At 42.5% G+C, this 17,488-nt stretch overlaps 1 protein-coding gene across 1 annotated transcript in view; it reads left to right on the top strand.

Moving 5' to 3' along the window:
- The first annotated feature begins 2,366 nt into the window (after window positions 1–2,366).
- UGT8 (UDP glycosyltransferase 8) overlaps window positions 2,367–17,488 on the top strand; it is a 164,364-nt gene continuing 149,242 nt past the window's right edge. The window contains exon 1 of the mRNA XM_040330041.1: window positions 2,367–2,814. The gene's annotated coding sequence lies outside the window, so the exon portion shown is untranslated. The remainder of the gene's footprint in view (window positions 2,815–17,488) is intronic.

Raw genomic sequence — 17,488 nt, forward strand, 5'->3', positions numbered from 1 at the left:
TGTGTGTTAGTGGGCGTCCTGACACTCCTGCTCGCCCCCTCCCCCCTCAAGAGGCTTTCTCCACACCAGGGAGAAAGCCTCGCATTACGGTGTGGAGTTACAGACAGAAGAACAGGAAGTGAGGATTTCTCAGAAGAAATAAGGACATTTAAAAGCAAAATGGAAGGATGAGGTAAGTGAAGGAGGACTGCACTAAGGTAAAGGAAGCTATTTAGACAAAAATCTTCAGACAATCTAATAGTGTGTATGAGGTTTTAGTAGAAAAAATTAATTCAAATAAATAATAAAAACATTTTTAAAAAATTCACCGCAAACACATGTAAACATGTTGAAAATGCATGCAAATGCACATGCAACAATGTACAGTAAAACCTTGGTTTGAGAGTAACTTGGTTTGAGAGCGTTTTGCAAGACAAGCAAAATGTTTTAATGAATTTTGCCTTGATATATAAGCGATGTCTTGATATAAGAGTAGGGTCATGTCACAGCTGAGTATAAAAAAGAGGGGAGCCTCTAAGTGTAGCAATTTGGTTACATTTAATGTAGATACAACATTTAGCAACTTTTTGCGACACTCATGCCGCGTACAGACGGTCGTTTTTTGTGATACAAAAAAACGACGTTTTATGTGATGAAAAAAACCGATGTTTTTGAAACTTCATTTTTAAAAACGACGTAGCATACACACCATCGTTTTTTCAAAATGCTCTAGCAAAGCGCGGTTACGTTCAGCACATACGAGGGCACTCTGTTCCATTCAAGCTCGCTTCATAGCATGCGCGGGTCTAAAAACGTCGTTTTGCCCACACACTATCGTTTTAAATGACACAAAAAACGACGTTTTGAAAAACGACACAAAAAATTCAAGCATGTTCGATTTTTTTTTGTCGTTTTTCAGAAGACATAAAACAACGTTTTCCCCACACACGGTCATTTTAAATGACGTTTTTTAACCACTTCCCGACCGCCGCATGTATATGTACGTCCACAGAATGGCACGTACAGGCAAATGGGAGTACAGGTACGTCCTTGCCTTTCCGCAGGTCGGGGGTTCCGATCGGGACCCCCCCGCTACATGCGGCGGTCGGGTTCCCACGGGGAGCGATCCGGGACGACGGCGCGGCTATTGGTTTATAGCCGCTCCGTCGCGATCGCTCCCCGGAGCTGAAGAACGGGGAGAGCCGTATGTAAACACGGCTTCCCCGTGCTTCACTGTGGCGGCGCATCGATCGTGTCATCCCCTTTATAGGGGAGACACAATCGATGACATCAGACCTACAGCCACACCCCCCTACTGTTGTAAACACACACTAGGTGAAGCCTAACATGTTCAGCGCCCCCTGTGGTTAACTCCCAAACTGCAACTATCATTTTCACAATAAAGAATGCAATTTAAATGCATTTTTTGCTGTGAAAATGACAATGGTCCCAAAAATGTGTCAAAATGTCCGAAGTGTCCGCCATAATGTCGCAGTCACGAAAAAAATCGCTGATCGCCGCCATTAGTAGTAAAATTTTTTTTTTTATAAAAATGCAATAAAACTATCCCCTATTTTGTAAACGCTATAAATTTTGCGCAAACCAATCGATAAATGCTTATTGCGATTTTTTTTACCAAAAATAGGTAGAAGAATACGTATCGGCCTAAACTGAGGAAAAAAAAAAATTATATATGTTTTTGGGGGATATTTATTATAGCAAAAAGTAAAAAATATTGCATTTTTTTCAAAATTTTCGCTCTATTTTTGTTTATAGCGCAAAAAATAAGTGATCAAATACCACCAAAAGAAATCTCTATTTGTGGGGAAAAAAGGATGCCAATTTTGTTTGGGAGCCACATCGCACGACCGCGCAATTGTCTGTTAAAGCGACGCAGTGCCGAATTTCAAAACCTGGCCTGGGCATTTAGCTGCCTAAAGGTCCGGGGCTTAAGTGGTTAAAACAACGTTTTTTTTTCATTACAAAAAACGACCGTCTGTATGCGGCATTAGAGGCGCCTCTCTTCTCTTTTATACCCTGTAAAAAAAATCTTTGATATACAAGTGCTTTGGATTACAAGCATGTTTCTGGAACGAATTATGCTCGCAAACCAAGGTTTTACTGTATGGGACTGACTGTTGGGATCTATGAGAATTTGCTGCATGGTCCTGCGCAGATCCCCCTGAAATGTGGGTAGATTTGCGTATTTATAAAAGCCGTATCCTACACTGATCTGTTCTCCCACAATAAAAAGGCATCCTAACCCAAGCCCATTGAACTGCACTCCCTCCTCTGCCTATGCAGCAGGTTGATTGCTGAATGTCAGCAGTGTTCTCCATCCTGATGGTGTCAGTCTCAGGGTAGATATGCAGAGAGAAGAGAACTGGGGAGAGGCGGGGTTACAGCTGGGAAATACACTGAACTTATAAAGGGCACACCAGCGTAGCAGCAGGGAGAGGGAAAAAAAAAAAAAAAAACTCAGAGGGTTGGGTAGACATCCAATACTATTATCACACTCAGTGCCTGGGCTGCCGCAGACACTATTACATAGGGGGTAGAGTAGGGTGACAACAAGAAAACAAAGTCTACAGAGAGGACATCCAGCTGTGTCACTGTGTCCAGAAGGGACCATCCTTGCCTTCTGGCTGGAAGCTACATATTCCTACACTCCTGTAGAATAGGCTGTACCTGCCACCTTATACATTTATCAGCGGACAAGCTTACATCATAAGGACGCTCTATGACCCCACTACTTTCCTGCCTTGACTAGTTCAGCTACTTGACATTTGGTGAATTTGTTATCCCAGTAAGGGTACCGTCATCGCATACGATCAGGTAAGAAAATCCGTTTTGTGTACACTTTGGGGGTTATTTATGAAAGGCAAATCCACTTTGCGCTACAAGCGCAAACTACAAAGTACACTTGAAATTGCACTGAAAGTGCACTTGGAAGTGCAGTCGCTGTAGACTGAGGGGAAGATCTGAAATGAGGGGAAGCTCTGCTGATTTTATTATCCAATCACGTGCAAGCTGAAATGCTGTTTTTTATTTTCCTTGCATGTCCCCCTCGGATCTACAGCGACTGCACTTCCAAGTGCACTTTCAGTGCAATTTCAAGTGCACTTTGTAGTTTGCACTTCTAGTGCAAAGTGGATTTGCCTTTAGTAAATAACCCCCTATGCTTTGCAAAGTTTCTATACTACTTCTATGACTACTGTAGTAGAATTCTGACATGACGGCTGTTAACGAGCCTTTATTCGTGATTACTGTCAATCAAAGTCACCTGATCTGCTTATACGAGATTGTAGTTGGAATATTGTGTAAGAAAAATGGGAGAACTTTTCCCCAGGTCACGCCTATAGCTATTAGCACACACAAGTAAATGTGTAACAAAGCCGTATAAAGATAATCGCCGATGTGCAAAGTGCAATATCCCACAGCAACGTTGCTTTCCCTGGACTCCAGGATTCATTCTGATTGGCTACTAGGGAATAACGCACACCGCGCATTGGGTATTCCTACTTGCCGATTTAATAAGGAGAAATATAAAGAAAATGCTGAGCGCGTTTTGCGTATTTATATAGAAATATTTTGCTGTGCCCTGTTTAAGGTGGTGTCATAAGAAGAAGGTCAACTATATAGAGTGAAGGTAATCATTTCAAAACCTCTCTCCAGAACATCATAAAAAAGTACACCGTTCCACAAAGCTTTTAGCAGCGTAAAAATAATGGGACTGGCCAGTGGTAACATAAAGAAACTCAATACAACAGAGATAACAAAAGGGTAATTCAGCAAAAAGCACAATCCATGTGACTGTTATATTACCACATCATAGTTGCTCATTTTGTACGCTCATTTTATTAAGATCAAACACATTGGGGGTTATTTACGAAAGGCAAATCCACTTTGCACTACAAGTGCAAACTACAAGTGCAAAGTGCAGTTGAAATTGCACTGAAAGTGCACTTGGAAGTGCAGTCGCTGTAGATCCGAGGGGGACAGGCAAGGAAAATAAAAAACAGCATGTTAGCTTGCACATGATTGGATAATAAAATCAGCAGAGCTTCCCCTCGTTTCAGATCTACCCCTCAGATTTACAGCGACTGCACTTCCAAGTGCACGTTCAGTGCAATTTCAAGTGCACTTTGCACTTGTAGTTTGAACTTGTAGTGCAAAGTGGATTTTCCTTTCGTAAATAACCCCCTTGGTGTTGTTTTTTGAATGCCTTCGTAGGTAAGGCTTCATTTCCATGGACGTTTTTACAGCCACTTTCTTTAGCCTTTTTTACAGCTTAAAAATGCCTGTCCATGTTTTTTTTTTTTTTTTTTATTATTATTATTATTATTATTATTTTTGGAGCTGGAGCCGTTTTTAAGCTGCAAAAAAAAACCAGGACCTGTGCGTTCTGAAGCTCCAGAGTAAAACTGTAAAAACGCCAGATGTTAAAAACGCTCAAAAACGCTACCGCTGCGTTTTTGAGCGTTTTTGTGCGTTTTTGAGCGTTTTTAACATCTGGCGTTTTTACAGTTCTACTCTGGAGCTTCAGAACGCACTGGTCCTGTTTTTTTTTTGCAGCTTAAAAACGGCTCAGCCATCTACAGCTCAAAAACGTCATGGTGGGCATGAGGCCATAGACTAACATGGAGAGCTGTTTTTAAGCTGCAAAAAAAACGCTCAGAAAAGTGGCTGTAAAAACGTCCATGGAAATGAAGCATAATACTTCACCAACATTATTATAACATTGCATTCTAATTGATGCAAAAGCAGTAAAAAGCCCCAAAAAAAACAAAAAATGTCATACATTGTAGTTTACCAATCTTTAAATGTGGCGGCTGCATTTGTTTTCTTTTTTAGGCTGGCCATACATTATACAATTTTCCTTTAGATTTACCAAAACCATATCATACGAAGTCAAACCTAAACACCTTCAATTTGTATGCAATTAGGCAAGTCCTTGCACTACATCGTTGAAGGTAAATCTAAAGGAAATTAAACACAAAAATTGTATAATGTGACTTTTTTTTCTTTTTTTTTTTAGCTGGTGATTGGCTAGCAACACACATACATTATACACATTTTTTTTTTTTTTTTTGTACAATCTTCCTTTAGATTTATCAAAACCATATAATATGAGGTCAAACCTAAACACTTTGGCCCAGATCCACGTACCTCGGCGCATCTGTAAGTCCGGCGTAGCGTAGCTCAGATACACTACGCCGCCGTAACTTACAGCTTATTTTCCGTATCCACAGAGAATTTGCGCCGTAAGTTACGGCGGCGTAGTGTAACTGTGTCGGCGTAAGGGCGCGCAATTCAAATGGATGAGATGGGGGCGTGTTTTATGGTAATTCCTATTGATCCCACGTAATCAACGTTTTTTTTTAATGGCGCATGCGCCGTCCGTGGGGGTATCCCAGTGCGCATGCTCGAAATTAACCCGCAACAAGCCAATGCTTTCGACGTGAACGTAATTCTATGCAAAGCCCTATTCGCGAACGTTTTACGCAAGCAACGGAAAACTCTACGCTGGCCCGACGTCCATACTTAACATTGCGTACGCCTCATAGACCCAGGGGTAACGTTACACCGAAAAAAGCCTTACGGAAACGACATAAAAAAATGCGCCGGCCGGAACATACGTTTGTGGATCGCCGTATCGAGCTCATTTGCATACTCCAAGTGGAAATCAACGGAAGCGCCACCTAGCGGCCAGTGTAAATATGCACCTAAGGTCCGACGGCGTACTCCAGTACGCCAGTCAGATCAAACCCACATTTAGTCGTATCTTGTTTTGTGGATACAAAACAAAGATACGATGGGGCATCGTAGAAATTACGTGGCGTATCAATAGATACGCCAGCGTAATTTCTTTGTGGATCTGGGCCTTTCAATTTATATGTAGTCAGATCCTTGCATTACATAACTGAAGGTAAATCTAAAATAAATTGAATAAGAAAATTGTATAATGTATGTCCAGCTTTAGGGTGTCTCCACTCTGGATAGAAAAGCAACAGAAACGCATTTAGACAGCAGCATCATCAACCTGGAGAGCTTTATTGGCACTAGCAGATTAGGTAGACTCGACAAATTATTGTCAAACTCCCAGCTAACACTTTTTAAGCTGTTATAGCAACAGTTTATTTTACTTTTGGGTAAATGAATAACAGCTGATAATTGTAAGCACCCCTGTCAGTGTGTAAATGGTTTGGCTCAACCCTCTAACTGCCACTTTTTGCCGGACAGCTTGGTCTGTTAAAGGAAGTTAAAAAAAATACAGACTTGCTGGCAGGATCACCTTTATTTTTACCAGGTAAGAATAGAGGGAAAAAGCCTAATGAAGAAAAAACAATTAAGAATTGGTAAGCTGCAATATACATTTTTTTGTCTTTCGGTTTAATACGGTGGGGTTGTAGGAGGTGTCTCCTGAGAAGAGCAGAAAATTAGATGTTTAAGCTGGAGATAAAATAGTGCTTCTCTTAAAAAATATTGATTAATGAGAAAATGACTGGGCCAGATTCACAAAAGAGATACGACGGCGTATCTCTGTTTGTATCTATGCGTCTGATTCATAGAATCAGTTACACATAGATATCCATAAGATCCGACAGGTGTAATTGTTTTACACTGTCGGATCTTAGGATGCAGTACCGCGGCCGCCGCTGGGGGGAGTTCGCGTTGTAAACCAGCGTCGGGTATGCAAATTAGGAGTTACGGCGATTCACAACGGATTTTCGCGTTCGCTACGTCGCCGCTAGTCTAGTTTCCCGTCGCAAAGTTAGTCGTTATTTGACCTGCCTTAACTTTACACAGCAATCGTATTGCTGAATAAAGTATGGGCGTCGAAATTTCAAAATGAACGTCGTTTGCGCAAGCTGTCCAGGAATACAGAATTACGCTACGCGCGTCGCCATTCGAAAAAATGACGTCACTGCGCGCAAAGCACGACGGGAATTGCGAAACGGAGCATGCGCAGTAGGTCCGGCGCGGGAGCGCGCCTAATTTAAATGGCACACGCCCATTTGAATTGGCCCGCCTTGCGCCGGACGTATTTACGATACACCGCCGCAAGTTTCCAGGTAAGTGCTTTGTGGATCGGGCACTAAAACTGGAAACTTGCGGCGGTGTAACGTAAACGGGTTACGTTACACGGCCGCAAATGTATGTGAATCTGGCCCTATATGCCTATGCGATATTTATGTAAAACATCTTCATGAGAACATTACCAGAGGGACAAACAGGGGAAATCCCAGTAGATGTATTTTGAATTGTATATCTTACTAAGATATTTTGCCAGGCTGTTATTTTAATGTGATAATCATCTGATAAATGTGAGGGGGAAAAAAAGCAGTGTATACTGGCAGTTGCTTACTGTTTTGTGCTAAAAAAAGAAAAAAATCCATTATATAAATAAAAGCCATTCTCAACTGGGGCTCTATGGAACCCTAGGATCCCTCCAGAGGTTGACAGGGGTCCCTTATGTAATGACTAATTGACCTCCCACCTGATAGTGTCTGCATAGTTATGGGACCATTGGCATGATATTAATCATCTTTTTAGCTGTCTGTAAGGTTGGCAATCTGACCATCACTGAAAAGAAGGTATTATTCTCACTGACCACCAATGTAAGAAGCATTCTTCTCACTGACCACCAATGTAAGAAGCATTCTTCACACTGACCACCAATGTAGGGGTCATTCTTCCCACTGACCACCAATGTAAGGAACATTCTTCCCACTGATCACCAATGTAAGGAGCATTCTTCTCACTGACCACCAATGTAAGGGACATTCTTCCCACTGACCACCAATGTAAGGACCATTCTTCCCAATGACCACCAATGTAAGGAGCATTCTTCCCACTGACCACCAATGTAAGGAGCATTCTTCTCACTGACCACCAATGTAAGGAGCATTCTTCTCACTGACCACCAATGTAAGGAGCATTCTTCCCACTGACCACCAATGTAAAAAGCATTCTTCTCACTGATCACCAATGTAAGGGGCATTCTTCCCACTCACCACCAATGTAAAAAGCATTCTTCTCACTGACCACCAATGTAAGGAACATTCTTCCCACTGACCACCAATGTAAGGAGCATTCTTCCCACTGACCACTAATGTAAGGGGAATTCTTCCCACTGACTGCCAATGTAAGGTAAGGTGACCAGATTTTTAAAATGAAATCCGGGGATTGCCGCCATTACTAGTACTAGCGGCAATCAGCGGCTCTCTGTCCATCGTTGCCGCTGCCCGCCTCACAGCCTGTCAAGTGTCATTTTCCGGGCCCCCGGCTACTACTGGGTGGGAAGCAGAGGAAGATCATTTCACCAGGGAAGGCAAGGAGATAAGCATTCAGACGGCTGGCCGGGACTTGAACCAAGGCAGAAGAAAATGCGAGCGGAGCTGAATGGGCATGCGCCCGAAACTGAAGAAATATTCCCTCCGCTCCGACCAGCACATGATCATCAGAAAGGGGCACAGAAAAAAAATACACGCACCTAATCTAGTAGGAGGGGCGGAGCGAGGGGTGTGTAATTCAGATTTTTGTTTTGTATTCTACAATGACTGTCTTTGAAGTTTCCCCAGCCCCTGTTCAAATCCAATCTGGGGACAAAACCGGGGACACACTTGGTCCACAGACAGTTTCCTTAATCCGGGGACTGTCCCCGGAAACCAGGGATGTCTGGTTACCCTAATATAAGGAGCATTCCTTCCACTGACCACCAATTAAAGGGTGGCATTCTTCCCACTGACCATCAATGTAAGGGTGGCATTCTTCCCACTGACCATCAATGTAAGGGTGGCATTCTTCCCACTGACCACCAATGTAAGGGTGGCATTCTTCCCACTGACCACCAATTTAAGTGGCATACTCTTCCCATGGACCACTAGTGTGAGGCCTCGTACACACGGCCGAGTTTCTCGGCAAAAAACAGCAAGAAGCTTGCTGTTTTGTTTTTTTTTGCCGAGGAAACCGGTCGTGTGTACACTTTTCAACGAGGAAACCGCTGAGGATCTCGTCGGGCCAAAAAGAAAGCATGTCTTCTTTTTCCTCGACGGCAATGGGAAAATTTGGCTCGCCGAGATCCTCGGCGGCTTCACAAGGAACTCGACGAGCAAAACGATGTGTTTCGCCCGTCGAGTTCCTCGGACGTGTGTACGAGGCTTTAGGAGCGTTCTTACAACTGATCAACAATGTAAGGAGCATTCTTCTCACTGACCATTAATGTAAGTGGCATACTCTTTCCATGGACCACCAGTGTAAGGAGCATTCTTCCCACTGACCACCAATGTAAGGGTCTTTCTTCCCACTGATCACCAATGTAAGGAGCAATCTTCCCACTGACCACCAATGTAAGGAGCAATCTTCCCACTGACCACCAATGTAAAGAGTATTCTTACCACTGACCACCGATGTAAGGGTGATATTCTTACCACTGACCATCAACGAAAGGAGCATTCTTCCCACTGACCATTAATGTTAGGAGTGGGAAAGTGTTGCAGAAAAATACTCATCCATTCCCACAATGTTCTTAAGCCTCGTACACAGTGGCGTCACTAGGGTTGGTGTCACCTGGTGCGGTAAAATATGGTGTCACCCCCCCCCCCCCCCCAATAAAAAAATTCAAATATTTTTTACCCTACTGTTTGCTCTCTGTTCTCCTTTCTTCCCCTTTTCTCTCTCTCCCTATCCATCTTTCTTGTTCGTTCTATCCCTTCTTCTTTCTCTCCATTTTTTGTCCCCTCCCCCCACCTCTCTTTCTCCAGAACCGGAATTCACATCTCAGGAGCCTATAGGCCAGGGGCGTACCTAGAGCATTTGGCACCCGGGGCGGATCCAATATCTGGCACCCCCCCCCCCACGTTAAAATGTAAAAACACCCCACTGTGCCCCCTGCATACCTCTGCATCCTTCAATATCTTTTTGTTACTACTGTGTACCCCTCTCCACAACTGCACCTCTGGACCCCTTTACATTACACAGCACCCTGCACCTCTGGACCCCTTTACATTACACAGCACCCTGCATCACTGGACCACTTTACATTGCACAGCACCCTGCATCACTGGACCCCTTTACATTACACAGCCCCCTGCATCACTGGACCCCTTTTACATTACACAGCCACCTGCACCTCTGGACCCCTTTACATTACACAGCACCCTGCATCACTGCACCCCTTTTACATTACACAGCATCCTGCATCACTGGCCCCCTTTACATCTCATAGCCCCCTGCACCTCTGGACCCTTTTACATTACACAACACCCTGCATCACTGCACCCCTTTTACATTACACAGCACCCTGCATCACTGGACCCCTTTACATTACACAGCACCCTGCATCACTGCACCCCTTTTACATTACACAGCCGCCTGCACCTCTGCACCCCTTTACATCACATAGCCCCCTGCACCTCTGGACCCTTTTACACTACACAGCCCTCTGCACCCCTTTACATTACACAGCACCCTGCACCTCTGGACCCTTTTACATTACACAGCCACCTGCACCTCTGGACCCCTTTACATTACACAGCACCCTGCATCACTGCACCCCTTTTACATTACACAGCACCCTGCACCTCTGGACCCTTTTACATTACACAGCCACCTGCACCTCTGGACCCCATTACATTACACAGCACCCTGCATCACTGCACCCCTTTTACATTACACAGCACCCTGCATCACTGGCCCCCTTTACATCTCATAGCCCCCTGCACCTCTGGACCCTTTTACATTACACAACACCCTGCATCACTGCACCCCTTTTACATTACACAGCCACCTGCACCTCTGGTCATGTCAGCTAAAAAAAAAAAAAATTTTTTTTTTTTTTTTTTTTTTTTAAATCGGGATGGTGTCACCCCTCTAGTGGGTGTCACCAGGTGCGGCCCGCACCCCCCACACCCCCTAGCAACGCCACTGCTCGTACACACGACCGAGGAAACCGGTCGTGTGTACATTTTCATCAAGGAAACTGTCGAGAAACTCGACGAGCCAAAAAGAGAGCAAGTTCTCTATTTCCTTGACGGTAATGGAGAAACTTGGCTTGTCGAGTTCCTCGACAGCCTAACAAGGAACTCGACGAGGAAAACGATGTGTTTCGCCCGTCGAGTTCCTTGGTCGTGTGTATGAAGCTTCAAGATATATACATTTAGAGCAAGCAAATGAACTGATGATCCAGCTGTCTAGAGTTAAAGTAGTGCTGTACGGTGGCCAAGGGTCGCCAGCTTTTGCCATAATGTGCAAGCGTGCAAAATTGTGTCAGACCCACCTCTGTGTTTGCCCTCTTCCTGTGCTGACAGCCACTGTTTAATCCACATCCATTCACTGAGTTCTGGGGGAAAATCCTTTGCAACGTGCAACTTCTCTGGCAAAGTGAACAGCCTACTTGTCTTTAGTAAATCAACCACAGTATCTTTTGGTAAAGTGGACCCCGGTGTAGGAATATGAAAACAAGGGACACAGTTTATGTTGGGGTTAGTGATAGCATTAGGTTTACAGGGAGGATTAAGGCCTATTCACACCAGGACTGTCTGTGGTGAGTTTAATGCATGGGAGTTAAAGTGGTTGTAAACCCACTTTTTTTACTTTTGCCTACAGGTAAGCCTATAATAAGGCTTACCTGTAGGTATAAAGAATGTCTCCTAAACCTATATGGTTTAGGAGATATTCCCCTCGCAATGCGCCGCTGATTGCAGCGGCGCTTGCGCAGGGGGGATCGTCGGCCCCGCCGACCCATGCCGGAAAGGAAATCTCCCGCACGCATGCGCGGGAGTGACGTCATCGCCGCTCCAGCCAATCACATCGCTGGAGCGGCGATACCCGGAAGCATGCGCAGGGGGGATCGTCGGCCCCGCCGACCCATGCCGGAAAGGAAATCTCCCGCGCGCATGCGTGGGAGTGACGTCATTGCCGCTCCAGCCATTCACAGCGCTGGAGCGGCGATACCCGGAAGACACGCTCGGCTCGGCTTGCCGTGGACCAGGTAAGTTCCCTACCTCGTTCCGAGGTAAGTATTTCATAATGAGCTAATATGCGGTGCATACTAGCTCATTATGTCTTTTTCCTTGCAGGTGTAAAAAAATAAATAAAAATGATATGCGGGTTTACAACCGCTTTAACATTCTTGGCGTTAAGGTAGTCCATCTGAATGAGCTGCCTAACACAAAAATAGGGTGTGCAGCATTTTGCTAGCTCAGTGCACAACATGCATTAAAGTGAATTACAATGAGTAGTGGGACAATGCAATGCAGGTGTGTTGGCAAAGCTTTGGGTTGTCAATGACATTCTTTTTTTTTTTTTTTTTTAACAATAGATTTTTATTGAAAGTATTTACTTAACAGTACAGATTAAAATTGTCATATTAATCCTTAGTAACCAACCGAGTTACCTTGGTTCAAAAGATTGTTCTTATAACAATACAATACTTGGTAGCCTGTTCCAGCCTACCCCTATTGGGTTCAATCTGTAGGCATGAATAGGCCTCCAATTGAGTTTACTATTTGTATATATAAAATCATAAAGAAAACATAACATATATATATATATATATATATATATATATATATATATATATATATATGTACGTATGTAAAGGAAAAAAATATCTATATATATTTATATATAGATAATTAAATTAAATTAACTTAACAAAACTTGCTACATAGATCAATAAAGTAGGTCCAAGATAATACATTACATCTGGGGTAAGCATATATATGACTTTGGTGTATTTCAAACTTGACGATAGATTAAAGCGGAGGTTCACCCAAATATCCACTTTTTCACATTAGCTCCAGCATACTGCTAACATCTGCAGTATGCTGTTTTTTTTTTGTAATTACCGTTATATGAGCCCTTGTTTACCGGCTCCGAGCAGGGAAATCCTGCGGGGAATGGGCATTTCTAAGCGAAGAGGAGTTGATGGACGGCTGCTAAGGCACGTCACGCCTTCCGAAAATACACAAAGTCACACTCGGGCGTTTACGGCGCCTGCGCCTGCCGTGTAGAGCTGACTGCGCAGGCGCCGTAAACACCCGAGTGTGACTTCGGGTATTTCCGGAAGGCATGACGCGCTTTAGCAGCCCGTCAATCAACTCCTCTTTGCTTAGGAACGCCTATACCCGGAAGTAATCCCCCGCTCGGAGCCGGATAACAAGGGCTCGTATAACGATAAGTACAAAAAAAAAAAAAAAGAAACAGCATACTGCAGATGTTAGCAGTATGCTGGAGGCATATAGCTAATGTCAGAATGTTTATTTTTGGGTGAACCCCCGCTTTAAATATTACACTCTTTTAAATATTTGGATGCTGTAGGATGGGTGATCCAAGCAAACCATTTCTTTCTGAATGTAGTAGTGAAGTAATTTTTATAAGCCAGCATTAATTCGTGTTGGGCCTGTATATTGATTCTAGCTATAACTGTCGATAAGTTGGGCGTGTCCTTGGATTTCCACAGGCTGGTTATAGTGAGTCTTGCTGCTACTAGTGTGTGACAATGACAGTTTTGAATGTTCACCAACACATATAGAATGCGTTACCTCATGCAGTACTATGGGTTCGAAAAAAAAATATGTAAAAAAAAGTGTAAAAAATAAATAAGTAAAGTAAAAAATAAATGATAAAAAAAAAAATTAAAACGCCCCTGTCCCCGGTAGCTCACGCTCAGAAGCGAACGCACACATAAGTCCGTCCCATGTATGTAAACATCATTCAAACCACACATGTGAGGTGTCGCTGCGTGCGTTAGAGCGTGTCCAACAAGTCTAGCACTAGACCTCCTTTGTAACTCTAAACTGTTAACCTGTAAAAAATTTAAAGCGTCTATGGAGATTTTTAAGTAACGAAGGCGCCATTCCATGAGTGTGCGCAATTTTAAAGCATGACATGTTAGGTATCTATTTACTCGGCGTAACATCATCTTTCATATTTTACAAAAAAATTGGGCTAACTTTACTGTTTTGTTATTTGTTTACAAAAAAAGGCGTTTGAAAGATTATTGCGCAAATACCGTGCAAGCTAAAAAGTTGCACCCCATTTTATTCCCTAGGGTGTCTGCTAAAAAAACATATATAATGTTTGGGGGTTCTGAGTAATTTTCTAGCAAAAGAATGATGATTTGTACATGTAGGAGAGAAGTGCCAGAATAGGCCCGGTATGGAGGTGGGTATAAAAGCCCGGTATTGAAGTGGTTAAAGGAAAATTGGGCTGTTCATTTTGCAAGGGAAGTTTGCCCAGAGCTTATTCAATATGGTGAAATATCAATTTGCAAAGAATACTCAATCACATGCAAATAAAATATCTCTGGGAAGTGCAACTTCCCTTGCCAAATGAACAGTCCATTTGCCTTAAGTAAATCAACTCCAAAGTGTCTAAAACTGCATCTATATTTCCTTAATTTACATGTTATTTTTTAATAAAGCTAATAATCATAAATCAGCTGGTACTGCTCTAGTACTCACAGGAATGAGTGAACCAATTTTTACAAGCTCATGGCTTTACTTAATGCAGATACATGCAGAGCATGGGGTATCCAAGCCATGTGGTTTCTGATACATCTGCTTCCATTTGTGCATTTGGTCTGATACTGACAGGCTTTTCAATCAGACCTAGCATTCTCTCTACCAAGTTTGTTACTCTACTGCAGTTAGTGTTCTCAACGCCCTATTTATAATGGAGAGCAGACACTCTGTAGGACACCATAGTCATTCTCAACCAGGGTTCTTCCAGAGGTTGCTAGGGGTTCTTTGAGTTATGGCAAATTGACCTCTTACTCTATGATGTCTGCATCGCTCCAGGGCCAATGGCAATTTAGCAAAGTCTGTGGCATTACACTTTTGATCTTATATCTGAGGGTGGGTAAGGGGGCATTCTTTCTACTATCCACCAATGTAAGGGGCATTTTTCTCACTGACCCCCTATGTGAGGCATTTGACAGGCAAACAGTTTTAGAGGAGTACCCTGAGATCAGGGCTCAAGTCCTGTGGGAACGCGTGTTCCACAGCAGGGAACGCGTGTTTCACAGCAGGAACTCAGTTCCCTTTGCAGGACTAGAGCAGCCGAGCCGCCCGAGCCAATCCTTCCCTAAGCGGCGATGCCCAGCTCGAGTCACTGTCAGGGGCAGGCGAACCTTAGTAATCCTTCATGTTACTGGCCGCTTCCTGTATATGGATTCATCGGGTAGTGTCACTTCCTGGATGCCGCAATGTCTCCTGGGAGCTTTTGTCATTGTTCCCAGGAGACATTGCAGAGGTCTGCCGCGAGTTATCGCGGGATTTAGAAAAAAAACATGCGGTTTAGTAGTTATGCATATAAGCGTATCATTTTTTTTTTTTTTTGGTGGGGTAGTGGATCCTGGGTGGGAGTTCCCACACTTTTTTCCCCAGGACTTGACCCCTGTCTGAGATCTTATTTTAAGGGATCCTCTAGAGAAAATGGTTGGGAAAGGCTGCCATAATGTGTTTTCCTTGACAAGTTATTCATAAAAAGCAAAGTGTGGTGTGTAACAGAAATGCAGAACACTCAACAAGAGGAAGAGAACTTGGTTTTGTGACTTGTCTCTCCTGCTTTGTTCTTCCCATGGATTAAAACAAATTAGACTTTCCTTACTTTGCAGTGATGAAGCAACGGAGTGGAGGAAACATTTGTAAAGCACACTGACACTTTAATCACTTGGCCACTGGGCACTTATACCCCTTTCCTAACCAGCTTTCAGTGCTCTCACATTTTGAATGACAATTTCTCAGACATGCAACATTGTAACCATATGACATTTTTGTCCTTTTTTCGCAACAAATAGAGCTTTCTTTTGGTGGTATTTAATCACCACTGGATTTTTTATTTTTTGCGCTATAAATGAAAAAATACCAACATTTTTTTAAAAAAAAAAATGCATTTGTCTTAGTTTCTGTGATTAAATGCTGTAAATTTTGGCCAAAATATATACTGCTACATATCTTTGGTAAAATAAGAAAAATCAGTGTAAAATATTTTGGTCTTTTTGAAAGTTATAGAGTCTACAAGATATGGTGTCAATCACTGAAAATTCATCACACCTGATGTACTGATGGTCTATCTTGAGACACTAAAGCCCTGTACACACGATCCTGAAATTCTGATGAAAAATACTGCTTTCGAAACAATCGTACGATAATCGGATCCTAAGTACAGAGCATTCGAGAGCTGATTACGACCATTCAACTGATATTATCAGATTGGACAAGCAAGAAAATGTTTCTTGTATAATACCAAATCTTACTATTTTGGTTTAATCAGTACAGTTGTTATTTGAAAATACAATAGAAGTACATTATAACACATGACATCACTTTTGAATTTTCGTAACTTTAGTAAACTCTTCATGTTTGATATACGACTAGCATGCAATAAAAAATGGATGATCTGTCGTCTGATTTTCAGATTGTGTGTATGAGGCTTAATAAGCAAATACCCCCCAAATGACCCATTTTTAGAAAGTAGACATTCAAAGGTCTTTAGTAAGAGGCATGGTAGGTTTTTTGAAGTTGTATTTTTTTTCTCACAATTCTTTGTAAAATTAATATTCTTTTCACAAAATTGTCATATTAACAGGTTATTTCTTACATGGCATATGTATACTTGCAACTACACCCAAAAACACATTCTGCTATTCATCCTGAGTATGGTGATACCACATGTGTGAGCATTTTTTCCAGTCTAGCCACATTCAGAGGCCCAACATGCAGGGAGCACCATCAGGTGTTCTAGAGACATAAATGACACATTTCATTTCTTGACTACCTCTAATGCCACGTACAGACGGTCGTTTTTTGTGATGAAAAAAAATGACGTTTTTGAAAACGTCATTTAAAATGACCGTGTGTGGGGAAAACTTTGTTTTATGTCTTCTGAAAAACGACAAAAAAAAAATTCGAACATGCTCGAATTTTTTGTGTCGTTTTTCAAAACGTCGTTTTTTGTGTCAATGAAAACGATAGTGTGTGGGCAAAACGACGTTTCAAAACAACGTTTTTAAACCCGCGCATGCTCAGAAGCAAGTTATGAAGCTAGCTTCAATGGAAAAGAGTGCCGTCATACATGCTGAACGTAACCGCGCTTTGCTAGAGCATTTTAAAAAACTGATGGTGTGTAGGCAACATCGTTTTTGAAAATGAAGTTTCAAAAACGTCATTTTATTTCATGATTCAAAACGTTGTTTTTTTTTATCACAAAAAACGACTGTCTGTACACGGCATTAAGCTTTTGAAGGCCCGGAGCACCAGAAAATGGAAACATCCCCAAAAAAATTACCCCATTTTGGAAAGCAAACACCCCAACACATAATCTAGGAGGCATAATGAGTCTTTTGAACATGTCATTTTTGTCCACAAGTTTTTGGAAAATGTGGAAATAAAATGAAAACGCATTTTCTTTTACACAGTTGTCAATTTCTAACACATAGCATGTACAAAGCAAAAATGACACCCCAAAATACATTCTACTACTCCTCCTGAGTATGGCG

The sequence above is a fragment of the Rana temporaria genome, chromosome 1, assembly GCF_905171775.1.
Source record: "Rana temporaria chromosome 1, aRanTem1.1, whole genome shotgun sequence".
Lineage (NCBI taxonomy): Eukaryota > Metazoa > Chordata > Amphibia > Anura > Ranidae > Rana > Rana temporaria.